The 18,879-nt window shown below is 38.0% G+C and overlaps 1 protein-coding gene across 1 annotated transcript in view; it reads left to right on the top strand.

The window, feature by feature from the left end:
- The first annotated feature begins 11,872 nt into the window (after window positions 1–11,872).
- The window catches only part of SPOPL (speckle-type POZ protein-like), a 52,183-nt gene continuing 45,176 nt past the window's right edge, over window positions 11,873–18,879 (top strand). Inside the window, exon 1 of the mRNA XM_014540357.1 lies at window positions 11,873–11,886. The gene's annotated coding sequence lies outside the window, so the exon portion shown is untranslated. The remainder of the gene's footprint in view (window positions 11,887–18,879) is intronic.

The following is an 18,879-nucleotide window of genomic DNA, read 5'->3' on the forward strand; positions in this document are numbered from 1 at the left end:
GACTGTCTACCTCCCCTGGGACTCCCCCTCTCAGCCCCCGCCCACCGGGAGCCCCCAGACTTTCCCACTAGCCTGGTCCCTTCCTCCCCTTCCCCAGGCTCCATCCTCCTCCGTCCGTTTATCCCCGTCTCTTCCACCCTCCAGCGCCCACATCTGTGCTTCCTCATCTCGCCTGTATACGCTCGGAATGGCCATCCCGGTACCCATGTGAGGGTGACTCCCCTCCCAGCCGGGACCCACCCGGCGGCCGCGGCCTCCGCCTCCTTGGCTCCGAGCACCCGCCGCCCTGCCCTCTCCCGTCTCCCGTTCGCCGAGGTGCAGGCTAACCCGGCGGCTCTGGGCCAAGTCTGGACTCTTCCTCATTCCATTGCCTTCTGCTGTCCTTTCTCCCGATTCCTCCCAAAGGGAAGGGGGTGGTGGGATTTCCCCCCTCGGAGCAGTAGATCCAATAGAAATAAGATGCATGTTTGTTCACCACAACTCCCTGGCGTCTTCCTCTGTGAAGTGTGTCCTTCGGCCGTGCTCTTGGGTCTTCTGATGCTTTGTTTATGTCGGAGTCACCCCGGGCCTAGGCTGTGCCATTATAATGCTCGTCTCCCCGGCTTTAACTCACAGTCGAGTCTACTTTTTCTTAGACTGGAAACTTGAGTCATAAAAGGTTCATGCCTTGAACAATTACATCTCCCCTGCCATACTGGGAAAAGTGGAGTATTTCAGATTGTCCTGTTGTTCTTGAGAGAATTGGTGGCTGGTGGTGAAGACCTCAGGCTCCAGCTACACTGCCAGCATCTAAGCCCCTGCCTTGCCATCTACCAGCGCTGGCCTTGGGCAGGACGTTTAATCTCTCTGTGCCTCAGTGTTCTTGCAGCTGTAAAAGGGGGGTAGTGATGCACTGCATAAGAAGGGGCTGGGAATCGCAGGACTTAATGCAGGTGAAATGCAACCCTGCTTGGCGCGTGGTAGGCATCCACTGATGTTCTTTATTATTATCTCTTGACTTGGTTTTACTGTTGATGACTTAATCTTGAGAGAGGAAGGTAGGGATCGAAAGCTGGCTTTTTGCTCTGTTTCATTTAATACCCTTTTTGATATAGATAGGACTCATGTTTTGTTACTGTGTAAAATAAATCCTGCTGGTGTGAAAAATACAGAGTTTTAGCTCCCCAGTTTCAGGTAAGTTTACCAGGCTACAAGCAGGTCAGTCCCAATTTCAGGTACCTGCTTAGAAATTTTAAAATTTAACCATTTGTTTTGAGAGTAAATGAAGTTGAACTATTTAGCAGAAATATCAAAGTGGAAAATGAGGATTTTATAAATGTGAATTTTAGTACTACAAATTAAATACTCAAAATTGGTGAGATTCTCCACATCCGTCTGTCCTTTATGTTGACTTGCTACTCAAGATAGAGCTTTGGCTTCATTCAGAAGACTGGTGGCTTTTCTCTCCTATCATGTTATGCTCATGCACATGACCAGTCCTTGATGTTTCCCAAATTTTACTCTTTAAAACCCTGACAATGTTTGTGCTACTTGCCTACCTCCTGTGTATTATTATTTTAATACATTTTTGAAACAACTCACTTAAAAATATAGCAAATAGGTACTGTTTAGTGTTATAAATAGTAAAATTTTGAAATCTCAAATTGCTGTCCTAATCACACATAAAATTATGTGCATATTGCAACTGCCAGCATAAAGATGTTTGCCCATGTGTAGCTTAATATCACTTTTGTGTCAAGCGGAATGTACTCCAAACTTTAGGTGACACTGCCTTTGCTTAAGCTATTTCCTGGCCTAGAATAAATAACCTTTGCCCTTTCCCCTGCATATCCAAATTCTACCCATCTTTTACCTCTTATTATTTCCACATGGTTCCTGCCAACATTGGTTTGTTTCTTGGCTTTTCTACTTTCTGTATTTTGTATTTTTGGCTTTGAATAATACAAGCAGGTCTCATTCAAGAAAAATGACTCCTCTGGAATCAGACAGACTTTTAAAGTTTATGGGAACTTTGAAGGGGTGCAGTAAAATTGGCGTTTGCTAAGCACTATTCCTTTGGTTTTGTAAATATTCATTCTTGCCAAAAATACTTAATGAGCACCTTCTTCATGCCAGGCATTGGGGATACAGCCCTTCCCAACCAGGGTTTCAGTGAATATCAAGCCCTAATGCTTTAAGCAGTGGTTCTCAACCTTTCTAATGCCGCGACCCTTTAATACAGTTCCTCATGTTGTGGTGACCCCCAATTTCATTGTTACAAATTGAACATAATTAAAGCATAGTGATTAATCACAAAACAATATGTAATTATATATGTGTTTTCCTATGGTCTTAGGTGACCCCTGTGAAAGGGTCGTTCCACCCCCAAAGGGGTCACGACCCACAAGTTGAGAACCGTTGCTTTAAGGCATCCAAACTATATAATGAATTAACTCCTTTCCTATGTACCTAAAATGGTACTAGCTATATACCATACTTGAGCAAAAGAACTGAGGAAATAGTTAATTCAGTTTCTGTAGAGTTTAATTCTTACAGAATCTTGGTTGACAAAAGCTTCGTCAGACAATAATATAGGGAATACTGGTAATATTAAAGATAATGATAATCTCTCACATTGCTAAAACACTATGGCAAGCACTGTTTCAAATATTTATATATATTAACTTGTTTAAACATCATAACAATCCTTTGAAGAAGGCTTTATTATGTCTCTGTCTCACAAATGAGGAATTGAGAAACAGAGAGATTGCTTAATTTCCACAAAATCATACAGCTAAGTAAGCAGCAGAGCCAGGAAATATGGTTGTAGAACCTCTTACATCTCAGACCCTCCAGTTCCATGGTGGTTACTTTAGACAGGGTTGTTCATCTTTCTGAAAAATCTTTTTTCTTTTTCCTTTTTGTTATTTTGCATTTGTTTGTTTTTTATAGGTTTCTCTGTATTTTTAGATTGTTTAGGAAACTAAAAAAGACTTAACGTTTGTAAAGCACCTGTACACAGACTTATCCTAAGTCTTATATATGACTAGATATTGAAAGCATTTACCTTTGGTGGTCCTGCTCACTGTTTTGTTTCCTGACTTGGATTTATTCACTTAGCAAGAGTTTATTGAACAACTGATTTTGTGCCAGTCACTGTGCTAGGCTCTGGTGACAAATGCAAATGGAGTGTACCTGTATTCATGGAGGCAAAAGTCTATTGGCGAATAAAGAAACTAAACAAATAATTACAAAAATTACAATTACAGTTATGATAACTGCCACAAAGGAAAATTATTGTAAACAGTGAAAGCCTGCTAATGTATCAAGGAAAGCTTCTCTGAAGAAAGGACTTTTAGACTGAAACCTGAAGAATCAACTGGACTTACCCAAGTATTGCTGGTGATTTCAGCTCTCTAGAACTGAAGAGTCCTGTGGGGGCTGGACCTTAGCATGTGAGGCTGGGTGATGTGAAATGAGACTGGAAGAGGTCACACTGGTTAGTTATTGCTAAGCATTTTGTACTTAATCTTAAAAGAAATGGGAAGCACTGGAGAATGTTAAACAGCTGAGTAAGTTATTTAGATTTTCGTTTTAAAAACACTTGGCTCCTCTGTGGAGGACAGATTGGAGAGGCAACTGTAAAAACCAAGACCAGTTAGGCCAGTGCTACTCAAAATTATCTGGTTAAGGACCTGTTTTGTTGTGTTTTGGTTTCTAATGTGTACTGGTACTTTAGTAACAATAAAATGAATGTTGTGGCAGTGTCAAATTACTATAAAAATTTCTAAATGCTCCCTCTTAGTTTTTACCTTGTAATAATAGTTCGTGAAACAGTGTTGGGCCACAGACCACTTTGAGTAGAATTGAGTTTGGCTTTATAGCAGTTTAGGCAAGAGATGATGGAATCTTGGTCCAGTATAGAGGTGATAGAGATAAAGTAGCTAAATTTGACAAATATTTGCAAAGTAAAATTGATAGGATTTGATGATGGATTAGATTTGGGGGTCTAGGGAGAGGAGAAGAGTGATTTCTGGGTAAGTGGTTCTTGTACCTAACATAGGGAATATTGGGAAAATACCAGTTTTTTGTTTGTTGGTTTCTGGGAAGGAGTGGGTATTGATCATAATGCAGTTGGGAATAGTCAGTATAGCTTATAATTGATGTTATAGTTGGGGGGGGGGGAGTGTGATTGCCTAAGGGGAAAGTATTTAGAGAGAAGATATAGGGAAATAGCCCCCTATGAATCTTCAATATTTAAACATGGGGGAAAATAAATGGAGCAAAGGAGACTAAGAAGGTGTAGCCAGAGGTTGGGGGAAATTTCCCTTGGCATCACTAAGGCCAAGGCAATAGACTGTTTGAAAAAGGAGGGAGTGGCTAATCAACCATGTTGAATGAAACTGAGAAATCAATTAAATTGGGAACTAAAAAGTACACATTGTATTTAGCAACATGAACAAAATTATGTATTTCTTAGTAGTCAGTCCATCTATAAACTATTTGGTGATGAATTTTGTTTTAATCTGCCAAAGCAACAGTCCTAAATTTAGAATTAACTGAAATCTATAGCATCATCTGTATCTTCCTTCCTGAGCTCAGACTCATATTTTTATTTATCAACATCTGGTTATTCTTATATGCATCTCAACTCATTCAAGACATATTCAAACAGAATATATATTTTAAGTACTATTTATCAGGCATTGAATACTAGACTTTTAGGAATGTCATTAGACCTCAGAGACTGGGAGCAATGAACAATTAAATATTGTTATTACAGTGTGATCAGAGCTGTCATAGCAGTTTACTCAGGTTGCCTTGGAAGCACAGAGAAAAGGTGCATTAGGGAAGGTTTTCTAAGGAAAATGACACTTCCGCAGAGTGTTTCCAAAGGACAAATGGAGAGGTGGAGACAGCAGTGCAGTGGTAGAAGAGTTTAAAGAAATTATATTCTAGGTATTTTGAAAGCATGCAAATGCAAGGAATTGTGGCTATAGCATAGGGATGGTATATTAGTGAGGTTGGCCATGCCATTCAAAAGTTTTTCTCTTGAACTTGTACCTCTTTTCTGTTTTAATTAATATTATCACCACTCGTAGTCACCCAACATGGAGATATCTTTTGAATATCTTCAAAAATTAAAGATTGCCTTTGTTGTGGTATTTGTTGTCTAAGGTGGTATTTTATTTTTGCTGGTTAGCTTTATATTTCATATATTACACCTATACTTATAAAATTATTGAGTAACCAATAATATTACTTAAATAGTATTTCAGTTATGCTTCAGTGATATATTTTTTTAAATGGGAGAAATCTTATGCATATAACTTTTTCTCCAATTTAGAGAGTTAAATGAGGGCCTTGGCAAGAGTTGACTGCTAAACCTCAGATATATGGCCAGTGATGGTGCTTAGAGGCTCAGTATTATCATAATAGTCCCTTGATACCTTAAATGCTATTTTAGTTAGTTGTCGAAACATCTCAACATCCTTAGAATTATCTTTTCCACCTTAGTAGAAAACAATTCATCTGTAGGGATTACTTTCTGAAGAAAACTATAATTGGCAAAACCTTAATTGGCAAGATCAAAGTCTCATAAAAATAGTGTGTTAGAAGGGAAAATGATAGTAAAATGGATTTTGAAAACAGTAAATAAAGGTGCTAGGAGACATCTGCTTTAAAATAAAAGGGGGTAGGTTATATCAAAACTTCGGATATACCTTTTTTGTGTTATTGTAGAAACATCTGCTAAGGCAGTCTTCCTTAAATTTTATACCAAGAAAATTATAACTTTCAAAATTTCTTTTTATTCTTACTGGCTTTAATATTTTTTTTTACTCTTGCCTTCTCCCTGGTTTTTAGTTTTTTAAATATAACTAAATTCTTCTGTAAGAACTCTATGCTTTTTATATATTACTAGTGGCCCAGTGCATGGATTTGTGCACATTGAAAGGAAAATAATTAGAAGAAATCTATAATAATAAAAGGGTAATATGCTAATTAGACTGGACGTCATTCTGGATGTCATTCCAGACGTCCTTCCTGATGAAGCCGGGGCCGGAGGAAAGCCAGCCCAGGTCCCAGGTGCCTGCAGGTGGCCTGAGGGAAGCCAGCCCGGTCCTGGGTGCTGGAGGGAAGCCGTTGCCGGCAGCCCGGGTCCCGGGTGCTGGAGGGAAGCCGGTGCCGGCAGCCGGGGGAAGGCAGGCCTACTCTTGCACGAATTTTCGTGTATCGGGCCTCTTATTTTAATACTGCTATTTGCCTGTTTTCTGTAATGGACGCTGGTTGCCATCTGCAGGGCGATCGGTGGGGCAATTGGCCCCCACTTGCACCTGCATTGGCCTGGCGCCACCCGCTCACCTGCTCCACCATCCCACTGTGGTCCCAGTCTCATTGGGGCCTCCATTGCCGCCTGCTGCCAGCGCTGTGTCACTGGTGCCCACCATGTTCTGCACTACCCTCTGGTGGTCAGCGCACATCATAGCAAGTGGTCGAACTCCGAGGGGATAATTTGCATATTAGGCTCTTATTATATAAGATTATGGTTTTTAAAAACAGGCTCCCTTTTCCAGAATAATTATTAGCATTATATTCTGAATTGTGTTGTGAAACAGAACTTTACATAGGTAAAGATAGATTTAAAAATTTGTCTACAAATATAAAATTGCATTACCTTCAAACTGTGGTTGGGATAGGTTGTTTATATATCTGAAGCAAAAGTATGGTGGGAATACTATAATTCATCTGTGCAGTATGAATGTGCTTAGAAGATACTCCACACAGACATGCACAAACTCCTTTGGAGTTTTCATATTTGCTTTCACCCTTTATTAGATATAGGAGTAAAAATAATTGGAGGCGTAAACTACACACTTTGCAGCCCTTTCCTGCCCTTGAATTTGATGTCTTTGGTGGAGGAGCTGTGTAAGTAACAGTTCAAAAATAAATAAATAAATAATTGGAAATAACAATTCAAAACGAAAAAAGAAGGGTTTCACTCATGTATTAGTAATGCAAGATTTCAGAGGTTTTAGTGAAACTGAAAACTAGTGTGATGCTTTTTAAATATTTGAGATTTCTTAACTAAGAAAAAATTGTTTTCTGTTTGGGTATGGTTTCTTTTTTTTAAATACATTTTTATTGATTTCAGAGAGGAAGGGAGACGGGAGAGAGATAGAAACATCAATGATGAGAGAGACCTCTACTGGGGATCGAGTGCACAACCTGGGCATGTGCCCTTGACCAGAATTGAACCTGGGACCCTTTAGTCCGCAGGCCGACGCTCTATAGCTAAGCCAAACCAGCTAGATCTGGGTATGGTTTCTGAGACAAATTTAAGTTTTTTCTTGTGTAAAATATACTTGTGTTCCTCCTTCCCTGTATTGTCTCTGCCACTCAAATAATTGATTTTTAAGGTAAAGAGTGCAGTTGTCTCAAGGCATTTTTTTTTTCATTGTAATTTGGATACAATTTCTGGTGTTTTGCGGTGGGAAATTCCCCTAAAAGTAAATAGTTTTCATCCTATAATACAAAAACAAAATCAAACACAAAATTTAATATAAATTCATCCTGAAATTATCAAGGCAAATATCAACACAAGAACCTATCAAATACTTAAATAAATTTAATTTTATTTTTAAAATATATTTTTATTGAGAGGAAGGAAGAGGGAGAGAGAAATATCAATGATGAGAGAGAATCATTGATGGGCTTGGGGGATCGAGGCCATAACCCAGGTATGTACCCTAACTGGGAATCGAACTATGACCTCCTGATTCATAGATCGACACTCAACCACTGAGCAACACTGGCCGGGCTAAATTGGATTTTATTTAGTTAAAATTTTTTTTGTTGGTAACTCTTAGGATCAGTTTGAACCTTTATTAACCAGTTATTTGACATGGCAGTTCAATTATGTCTAGTTTTGCTAGAGAAGCTCAAGTGGGATATAGGCACTCACTAAATAGATTTGGTCATTTCTGATTGTATTCCAAGTGTATTTTTGAAAACATTCTTTCATGTAAATATTTTATCAGTCGCATTTGAGAACTGGCTTGAATCAAGTGGTATTTTGGGGTATCTTGTTTTATGCTTCACTGTTGATTATTTTTTTTTTTTAGGTGTTTTATTTCCATTGTCCTTTCATCTATCTGCCTTGTCCCAAGTCCCAAGTCCTTTATAAAAAATTTTTTTCTTCATCAAATTGTGTAATGAAACCAGTATTTTTTCCTATCAGAATATAACCAGGATTATTTAAACATGGTCCTGAGTAACTGACAACTTACTCTAGTGTAAAAATAGCTTTAATAGAATTTCCTCATAGGTCATTTTGGTAGGGATGAACTACCCTTTTTTAGGCACTTGTACCAGACAGTATCAAGTACCTTAGTTTTATTTTATTTCATTTACTTCTTATTACTAACCCATGAGTTGTAGATAATATAAATTTTCAATGGTACTTGTCACTAGTTACCATATGCTCCATTATTTTATGTACCCCAAAGAGAGAGGGCACTATCAATTACAATTGTAAAATGCCATCAATTTCAGAAATGTTAAAATATGGAACATAAAATGGGTTTCTTAGAATTAATGAAATGTGGCATTAGTGCTACATCGTTTTATGGTTATCACCCAAGGTCATCAAAATAGCTAACCTCCCAACATCAAGTCAGAATAAATTTTGTTCTGCTTTATTTCAGAGCTCTCCATACAGCATAGCATAGAGGCTAAGAGTGTGTACCCGTCTACTATTTAAAGCTTTAGTTTTGTTACTTTAGTCAAGTTACTTAGCATTTCTACCTCAATGTACTCATCTGTAAAATGGAAATGACAACAGTGTCTATCTCAAGCTGGTCTAAGACCTGAATGAGTTATATTTACAGTTAGAGTATTGTTTCCCACATAGTTTAGTGCTTTGTCTAAATGTTGCTTAATGAAAAACAGTAATGCTATGTCTGATCTAAGATACATCAGCAGATGATGTGCTTAAAGTGGAGGGGAAAAGGGCCTTATCAAATCATTAATTGATATTTTGTGCACAAAATTAATATTAAAGTATTTCATTTGTCTTTGAAAACTAATGTAAGATTGCAGTCTTGACAATTTTGATACCTAAATTGCATTTCTATTTTCATAAAAAATACTTAGGAAGATTCAGCTGAAATCTGCTTTTCTTTCATCTGTTATGACATATTTAGTCAGAATATTGATGTGCTGTGATGAATGTCTTAAAAATAACTGCAATATACTTATGATTCCTGTCAACTTCATAAAGAATTCATTCAGAAATATTTTAAAAGGTTTCAATATTAAAGAAACATGTTTTAATTTTAGTTAAAACATGCCACTTCTCCATTGTGAAGTATATGGAAGAAAAGTAATACTGAGGCAGTTTTTGTTTATTTTAATGGTTTTATATGTATATGATTTTGTTGCTTTGTCTTGAGCTTTAAAAATCTTGTTATATACCCTGATAACAAAAATAGGTTGTGACCTTTTGAACTTGCTTTTTTTCCTTATTCCCACTTTTGCCTTGTTTTTCTCCTGTTTTGAGCTCACATCGTTCATTTACTCCACAAATAGTTATTGACCCAACTGTTAAATGCCAGGCTTTGTGTCTACAGTGACGAATTAGAAATAGAATTGGAAGATTTACTATTTGGGGTTTATTAATCCATCTAATCATTGAGTGCTTAGGCCCAGTGCTGAAATCTTTATATACATATTCTTTAAAACATTTTTTTAATTAATTGATTTTAGAGAGAGTAAAATGGTGGGGGGGGGGAGAGAGAGAGAGAGAGTTGTTCCACTTATTTATGTATTCACTGGTTGATTCCTGTATGTACCCTGACGGATATCGAACCCACAGCCTTGGCATATAGGGACGATGCTCTAACCACCTGAGCTACTTGGCCAGGACTACACATTTTTTTTTTTTATCCTCATAATTACCCTGTTAGGGTAAGTCATTACTTTTCAAATGTCACTAAATAAATGGCAGAAAAGAATAACCTTGACAGATGGAAGGAAAGTGAAGGTCAAATGTGATCAAGGTAGTGGTGGAGAGAGAGTATTTAGGTGTTAAAATTTTTTCAAATTAGTGTTTTCTCCTAAAGAGGATTTGACTCTTACATTCTGTTACCTTAATATAGCATTCTTTGTTTAATATAAAAATGTTTTAAATTAGCATGAGGGGAGATTAAAAAAAGTGTTCTTTCCCAAATTTAGGATGATGGGAACACGGCATTGGGAGCAGGATTTTTATTATGAACTAGAGGCCCAGTGCATGGATTCATGCACCGGTGGGGTCTCTCAGCCTGCACCCTCTTGGGGGATGTCAGATAGCTGGTTTTGGCCCGATCCCTGCAGGCCCAATCCACACAGGAGGGAGCCCGAAGCCCTGCGTTGAGCATCTGTCCCCGGTGGTCAGTGCGCTTCATAGCAACCGGTCGACCGGTCTTTCGGTCGTTCGGTTGCTTAGGTTTTTATATATAGACTAAAGGCCCAGTGCATGAAAATTCATGCACTGGAGGGGTGGTCCCTCAGCCCGGCCTGCCTCCTCTCACAGTCCGGGAGCCCTCAGGGGCGGGAGGGGGCCCGGCGATCAGGGGAAGGAGATGCCCCATCACACCTCTGCTGCTGCCACTGCCGGCAGCACAAGCCTCGGCTGGCTCTGGTTACCTGAGCCTCAGGCAGCACTGGGCGGCTGGGTAGCTGCCATCCGAGGCTTGCCTGTGCCTCGGGCTGGCTCTGGTTGGCTGGGGGGCTGAGGGGGCTGGGGGTCTCTGGAGGCAGGCTGAGGGAACTGGGAGCTGCCATCTTGTGGCTGTGGGTGCCGCCATCTTTGAGGGTGTGACAGTCAATTAGCATATTCCCTCCTTATTGGCTGTGGGTGCTGCCATCTTTGCGACAGAGTGAGGGTCAATTAGCATATTCCCTCTTTATTATATGTAGATATCTATCTTGGCATAAAGATTGCCTATTTATTTATTAAATGTTTGCTTTTTAATTTTAAGTAAACTTTTATTGAAGTATAACGTACATTCAAAGACATGCACACAGCCCCATACACCATGTACACACTTGTATCTGGTTTCTTACCATAAACATTTATTTTGATGTTATCCATGCATGTAGTTGTAGTAGTAGCTTATTCATTCTCGTAGTTCTGTAGCATTCTATTCCATTATATGACTGTATATACTATATTTTATCCGTTCTACTGCTAATGAACATCTAGGTTTCCAGTTTGGAGCCACAAATTATAGTGCCCCTATTGAATATTCTTATACATATCTTTTGGTGCATATGCATACATTTCTTTAGGACATGTAACTTGTAGTGGAATTGTTGGGCCGTAGGGTGTGTTTATATTTAGTTTTAGTATATATTATCCAGTACTTTCCAAAGTGGTTGTACCAATTTATGTAGTCTCATTAGTAGGGAATGAGAGTTCCATTTGTTCCAACTACTCTGTAACATTTGCTTAATATTGTCTCATTAATTTAGCTATCCTGGTGAGTGAAAGGGTATTGCATTGTGGATAGGCTAGTTTTAAAAAATAAATCTAGTTCCTTTCCCCACTCATACCCATCTCATGCGTTCACCAAGGGAAAGTAATAGAGACATGTTTATTTTTACAAAACCCATTGGATATTTTCGGTTACCTTGTCACTGTGTAGTTCATTGGCTTTCTGACAAATGGTGCATTTCTGCCTAACTATTGCTAAACATGGAAAAGGATTTAAGATTTTGCAAGCTGGGGAAAAGTTTTATAGGCTCTTTTATTGAGTGAGTTTGCAACATTGGCCTGAAGCTTTAATTACACAATGCTGAAATGTACTTGCTTTTACTTGACTCTCTACCTAGATTGTAATTTGTATTCATTCATTATTTTGTGAGGTTTGCTACTCCTTAAATGAGGGAAATACTGTATATACAGTAGAGCTTACTCAGTTTTCAGAACTTGAAAGTAAAATTGAGAAAATTTTACCATAAGTATGCCCACAGCATGCAGTGTGTTTTTATATTTAATTTCTTGTTACTTTTGGATTTTTTCCTTGTGTCACAAAGGCAGTGTTGCTAATATGTATTTTTCATATCAAATTGTGTAGTGAAAACAATGCGAAAAACATTTCTGCTTGTGTATTCTTTTCAGTGTTAGGATTTTGGTTATTAGTCTCTTCATAGTCCTCAATGAATGTAGATTGTTAGGATCATATATAGGGAATCACCTTTCTTGTACCTTTTGGGCATCATAATTAAGTTGTTGATTTCATCTGTTAAAACACACATAGACTCATAACCGCAGATAAGCCCATAGTTTTTCCTTTTCAATATTTTATATGCCTTTTTGTAGCTAATACTTTTATATCTGACTTCATTTCTTACTGCTGCAAAGTACTATTTCAAGGTAGAACAGCTGTTTGATAAATACTTGTGCTCTGCATTTTCATATTCATTTACTGATTATTGCTAGTCATAAGAATCTTGGAATTATTATTTTTGTTAATTTATCTTTATTGTTGAAAGTATTACAGATGTCCCCTTAGAATCTTGGAATTATTAACTCATCAGCAGAGGACGTGAGATGGCATTCATGTCCTTAAAAAGTTTCTGTGAGGTACAAGAGCAATTCATTTTGTTTTGCAAAGCATTTCTTTGTGAGAGAGATAGATAGGGCTGGTAGTTAGATGGCAATAGCTTCCTTTTATTAAGTCTAGTTTGACTAAGTGTTACTTCATTTCAGAAAAGGTTGCTTTAAAATCCAGGGTCTCCTTACACATTGTTCTTCCTGGATCATATGGCTTTGTTGTTTTCTTTTTCTCTTTTCATTTCTTTGTCTTTCCTTTTTTCTGTAAACTACGCAGCTATATGGCAAAAATTTTTCTTGGGAAAATTAAGCCATTTTTAATGGTAATGATATAGGCATATAAATCTATTCCCTACTACTGTTTACCCTAAGGCATGCTATTTGTCAATTTTTTCCCTTAGATTTTATAATTTAAAGGTTCAAAATGTAGTAGTTCCTGTTATCTTTTTAAAGCATACTGGTTTATCCTGCTTTTGCCTAGAATAGTACTAGTTTATGTCTGTATTCCAGTAACCTTTTTTTGATTTAGTACTTGTAATAGATTTTCTTTAAGCTTTTTTATTTATTATTTTAGAGAAAGAGGAAGGCAGAGGGAGAAAGGGAAACATTGATGTGAGAGTGAAACATCGATCGGCTGCCACTGCACACCCCCTACCAGGGATCAAGCCTGCAACCGGGTATATGTCCTGACTGGGCAATCAACCAGCAACCTCTTATGCACTGGACGACACCCAACCAACCTAGCCACACCGGCCAGGGTTATAATAGATAATTTAGAAAAAAACAACACTATTATTAATAGTTGAATTAAAATGAGCCTGAGTAGTTTGGTAGATTTTTATGTCCAGCTGCTGTCATGCTATAGTCTAGCACAGTGGTTCTCAACCTTCTGGCCCTTTAAATACAGTTCCTCATGTTGTGACCCAACCATAAAATTATTTTCGTTGCTACTTCATAACTGTAATGTTGCTACTGTTATGAATCGTAATGTAAATATCTGATATGCAGGATGGTCTCAGGCGACCCCTGTGAAAGGGTCGTTCGACCGCCAAAGGGGTCGCAACCCACAGGTTGAGAACCGCTGGTCTAGCAATAGGTGAGATACAAGTGCATTAATGAGTTCTATTTCTTTTTGCTTTTGTTTTTGTTGTTTTTTTGGTGCACTGATCCTGGAAGTACTGTAATACCAGGTCGATGTGTGGAATGGATGGAGCAAACTTCTGTTCCATCTCCTAGTTCCAAAAATCCATGTAAAATAATTGTCCTCAGATAGAGGACGTATCAGATATTAAACTAATAACAGATACTACACTCGATCTTAGCCAAAAGGCTGAGAAGTGATAAGTTCTATCTTTAACAAGTGGTAAAATCTGAAAGGAACCGAAGTATACCTCTCTTTCTAACACTTTCCTTTAATGACAGTATTGGGATTCAAAGTGGGCCAGGACCCAAATGATTAGGGGCAACTAAATCCTTTGGTCTCAAGTGATGGTAAGAGATAGATTTGATGCCATTGCTCTTATTGATCACTTTGGTACCAGCCTATTGTTTCATGTTAATGCTGCAGCTTGTAAGATTCATGAAGTCACAAAGATGGCAATAGGTAGTGTCAGTGGGAAAATAGAGGTTATGTGAGCTGAAATAGTGGCTGAGCAGGCCTGCCATAGAATGTGTAGAGCAGCACTATCTAATAAAGCTTTTTGCATTGATGGAAATGTCTTGTAATCTCCACTTTCTATTATGATAGCCTTTAGCCACTTGTGTTTATGTAGCATTTAAAATGAGTCTAGTACAACTGAGAAACTGAATTTCTAATTTAATTAATTTGGTAGGACTTACTTTGCAACAAACCCCTTAGTTAAAAAACAGAAGTATGTATTTAATGAAAGTATGCACTTAAGAAGTTGCTATGTTGATTTTTTAAAAAGTTTTCTACATTGCTCAGTAATGAAAATAAAGGAGCAGACAAAGGGTAAATTATATTGATGAAGAGTGAAGGGTTTACAGAATGGTTGTGGTAAAAAAAGAGTGAAATGTTAAGCATACTCGCTAGAGAGTATTTGAACTGATGCATTTTGGGTTTTGAGTTTGATATGGAAGTGAAGTCACAATGGGGATAATGACTTAAGAAGAATGGAAGCCCTGGCCAGTATGGCTCCTTGGCCCGCACACTTGAGCCATACTAGAAATCGATTTGATTTCTAGTCAGGGGCATGTACCTGGGTTGCAGATTCAATCCCCAGCCCCGGTTGGGGTACGTGCAGAAGGCAATCAATTGATGTGTCTCTCACATAGATGTTTTACTCTCCATGCCCCCTCCCTTCCAGTGTCTCTAAAATCAATGGAGAAAATATCCTCGGGTGAGGATTAAACCCCCCCCCCCCAAAAAAAAGAAGAAGGGAAAGACTCAACGAAGTGTTGGTGATAAAGATACTAGGCATTAAATTGATAACATCAGGAATTAGTTACGTTATAAAATGATATACTGAGGTTTATTTTCATAGTGGGTCAAACTATTCCAGGTATTAAGTTCCAAGTCAGAAGCTTTGAAAAAAGATTGCTAATATCTAAAGTGGATGAGATCGATCATTCACAAAGGTCAAGGAACTGTGCTGGTATGGTAGGTCAGAAGTCCGCAGGAGTGAAATTATGCAAGGTGATGGTAGGAATAGTGAAGAAGACAATGGAACAAGTGCTGAAGTCCTCCTTAAGAGAGCTGGAAGAGAGGGTAGATGAAAGTAAAGGGAAGACATTAAGAGAATATAACATTGGACTCATACAGTTGCTAAATGGATGGAAAAGTGATGTGTAATAAAAGGATATTATTTTAGTAATTCTACTTTTTCTGCTTTGGTTAGGTATTTGCCTCTCTGAGCTTTGCTTTGCTTTGTCTAGTTCATAACCTGTGTAGATACCTAATACATGTTTGTTCAGTAAATGCTAGACAAATGTGAATTTGTTCCAGTGTTCTGGAATTTTAGAACAAGGAGTATTGCTTAAATACTATAATAAAGTGATTTGAGCCCTGGCCGGTGTTGCTCAGTGGTTAGAGTGTTGAACCACACACTGAAGGGTCAAAGGTTCAATTCCTGGTGATGGGCTGCAGGTTTGATCCCCAGCATGGGGGGAGCAACCAGTCGATGTCTCTGACTCTGTCTCCCTTCCCCCTTCCACTCTCTAAAAATGAAAAAAATATCCTTGGGTGAGGATTTAAAAAAAAGTGATTTGAAAATTAATAAAATGTACTGTTACTTTAATACAATTGTGTTTTCAAAGTATGGATTTAATTACCCAAATTTTAATGTTGTATTTCAAAAGGTGATGTAGGAAATTAATTATATAACCTTTAACATAAATTGGTAGATGGTAATTTCTTAATGGGTTATTTAAGGTAACTAGGATATTTGGGGCACTATTCTTGATTCTTAAAGGCTTGTAAGAGGATATTGCAAAATTGGTGCATATCTTTCAAACTTTTCAGTGATTATTACAACTCTAATCTCTGGCAACTTTTTAAAATTTTTTTTAAATATATTTTTATTGATTTCAGAGAGGAAGGGAGAGGGAGAGAGAGATAAAAACATCAGTATTGAGAGAGAATCATTGATCGGTTGCCTCCTGCATGGCCCTCACCAGGGATTGAGCTCATCACCCGGACATGTGCCCTGACTGGGAATTGAACCTGCGACTTCTTAGTGCATGGGTAGACGCTCAACCAGTGAGCCACACTGGCCGGGCTGGTAACTAGTTATTTTGGTTTTCCTTTCATTAGCACATTAGGCTTTTGAGGAAGTAATTGTAGCAGGTTAACTTTGGGCAGGATAGGTAAAGAAATCTTCAGTGATTTAAGGTAAAAATTTCTAGATATTGCTGAATGAGCAGGAGGAGAAGAATGAAAGCAAAAGACTTGATTTTGGTAAAACGAAAACAAAAAACCTATGGGGACAAAAGTTTTAAACGTTTAGCCATATTTTCCTAAAACAAAAGTGGTTGGAAAAGGGAGAGGGAGAGAATACAGCTTTTATTTTGGGGGACTGTTTTAGAACTCAGGTGAATTTGGAAAAGTGCCTAGGATTAATATTAGTAGATCCAGAATTGGCAGCTAACTATGCAGACACTAGTTTAAGTATGTTACAGACCTTATCTCATTTAAACTCACTATAATCTTGTTATTTTTTTGTTAATCCTCACCTGAGGATATTTTTTCCATTGATTTTTTTTTTAGAGAGATTGGAAGGGAGGGGGAAAGACACACAGAGAGACACATTGATTGATTGCCTCCAGCATGCCCCTCGTTCCGGGCCAGGACCAAGCCTACAACCGAGTACGTGGTGCCCTTAACCAGAATTAAACCCGAGATCCTTCAGTCTGCAGGCCAACACTCTAACCGTTGAGCAAAACGCCTAGGGCTACTCACTATAATCTTTTCTTTTTTTCAAATACAAGCAAAAGTTTATTTAATTTAGAAAGTCAAAGGTAGAAAAAGTGAGCCATCTAGGCTGCATGGGCTCAGAAAACAAGTTACAGAGGCAAAAGAAGGTCCCTTGGAACTTAGGAGAAAGAAAGCAAGGAAGGGCCTGGGGAAAGGAGATGGGGAAAGGCTGGGGCATGCTTCAAAGAGAAAGAAAATGCTGAGAGAAGGAAGTGGGGAAAGGCATGGGCCTGCTCCAGAGATAGGGGGAGAGCGAGAGAGAGAGAGAACAGATACCTCACTATAATCTTTTTGAGTAAGGAATTATTCCCTTTTTAAGGATGAGAAAGCTAAGGGCCAGGAAAAGAAAGTAACTTGTTCAAGAGTTATAAAACCTAAAAAAATAAAATAAATTTGCATTGTTTTGTACACAAACCTTACATTTCAATAATTTTAACAGATGTATTCACCTGTGTAACAACAGCTCAATCAAGATATAGATCACTTCCATTATTCCAGAAAGTTCCCTTAAAGGTTATACAAGTCCTAAGAGACATTTTAGACATCAGTCTGTCTTTTTCCAACTACACCTCTACATTATTTGCATGAAAAAGGAGATGGAATCTGTTATAGATAAGCAGTCTGTGAGTAACAGAGCTAATAGCTGATGTGTAATAACTGATGCAAAGCCAAGTTTTCAAGGTTGAAAAAGCAAAAGTAAAACTTCAAAAGACATATTTAGGCAGATTTAACTTTGTTCCTCTTCATAGTTCATTGAGATTATTACTGCTTTGTAAACTAGTTTTATCTTTGAATTTTATTTTAATACTCTCACATATTAAAACAGTTTATTGAGTGCTTTCTATGTACCAGACACTATGATAGGTGTCTTCCATACATTCCCATTTGCTATATCAGTTATTTGAGATAATTCCCTTTATTATTCTCATTTTACAAATAAGAAAACTAAGTCCCAGAGAGCTCACACAGCTTCAGGATTTGAACCTACGTCTAATATTAGAAACCAAATTCTTAATCTGATGATTTTCTCTGGATTATTTTGTAATACTAAATTATACTTGGTACTTTGATTTTTAGAAGGCAATACACTTACTATCTAGTAAATATGTAATATTTTTTCAACTGTTGACTTCAAACCCAGTCAGTGTGTCTTTGCTTACTATCTGCCAAGTTCTGTACTAGGCAGTGATTACATAAAGATGAAAATAGCCCGGCTGGTATGCTCAGTGGTTGAGCTTCGACTTCTGAACCAGTAGGTCAGGGTTTGATTCCCAGTCAGGGCACATGCCCGGGTTGTGGGTTCAATCCCCAGTGTGGGGTATACAGGAGTTAGCCAATGACTGTTTCTCATCATTGGTGTTTCTCTCTCTCCCTTCCTCTCTGAAATCAATATACATTTTTTTTAAAAAAAAGATGAAAATATAGTAATCTCAAGGAGATTGGATGAATTGGAAAACATATGGCATTTATCTTTCTCTGTCTGACTTATTTCACCTTAGCACAATGCCCTCTAGGTCCATTCATGTTGTCACAGATGTTAAGATTTCATTCTTTTTTCTTAATCATCCAAGGTTATGTTTATTGATTAGAGAGAGAGAGAGAGAGAGAAATATAGATTTGTTACCTCCTGTACACTCCCTGACCAGGACTGAACCCAAAACTTAGGTATGTGTCCTAATAGGGAATCAAACCCGCAACCTTTTAGTGTACAGGATATTGCTCCAACCAACTGAGCCACCTGGGCAAGGCAAGATTTCTTTCTTTCTTTCTTTCTTTCTTTCTTTCTTTCTTTCTTTCTTTCTCTCTTTCTCTCTTTCTCTCTTTCTCTCTTTCTCTCTCTCTCTTTCTCTCTCTCTCTCTCTTTCTCTCT

The sequence above is a fragment of the Myotis brandtii genome, unplaced genomic scaffold (genome assembly GCF_000412655.1).
Source record: "Myotis brandtii unplaced genomic scaffold, ASM41265v1 scaffold243, whole genome shotgun sequence".
Classification (NCBI taxonomy): Eukaryota; Metazoa; Chordata; class Mammalia; order Chiroptera; family Vespertilionidae; genus Myotis; species Myotis brandtii.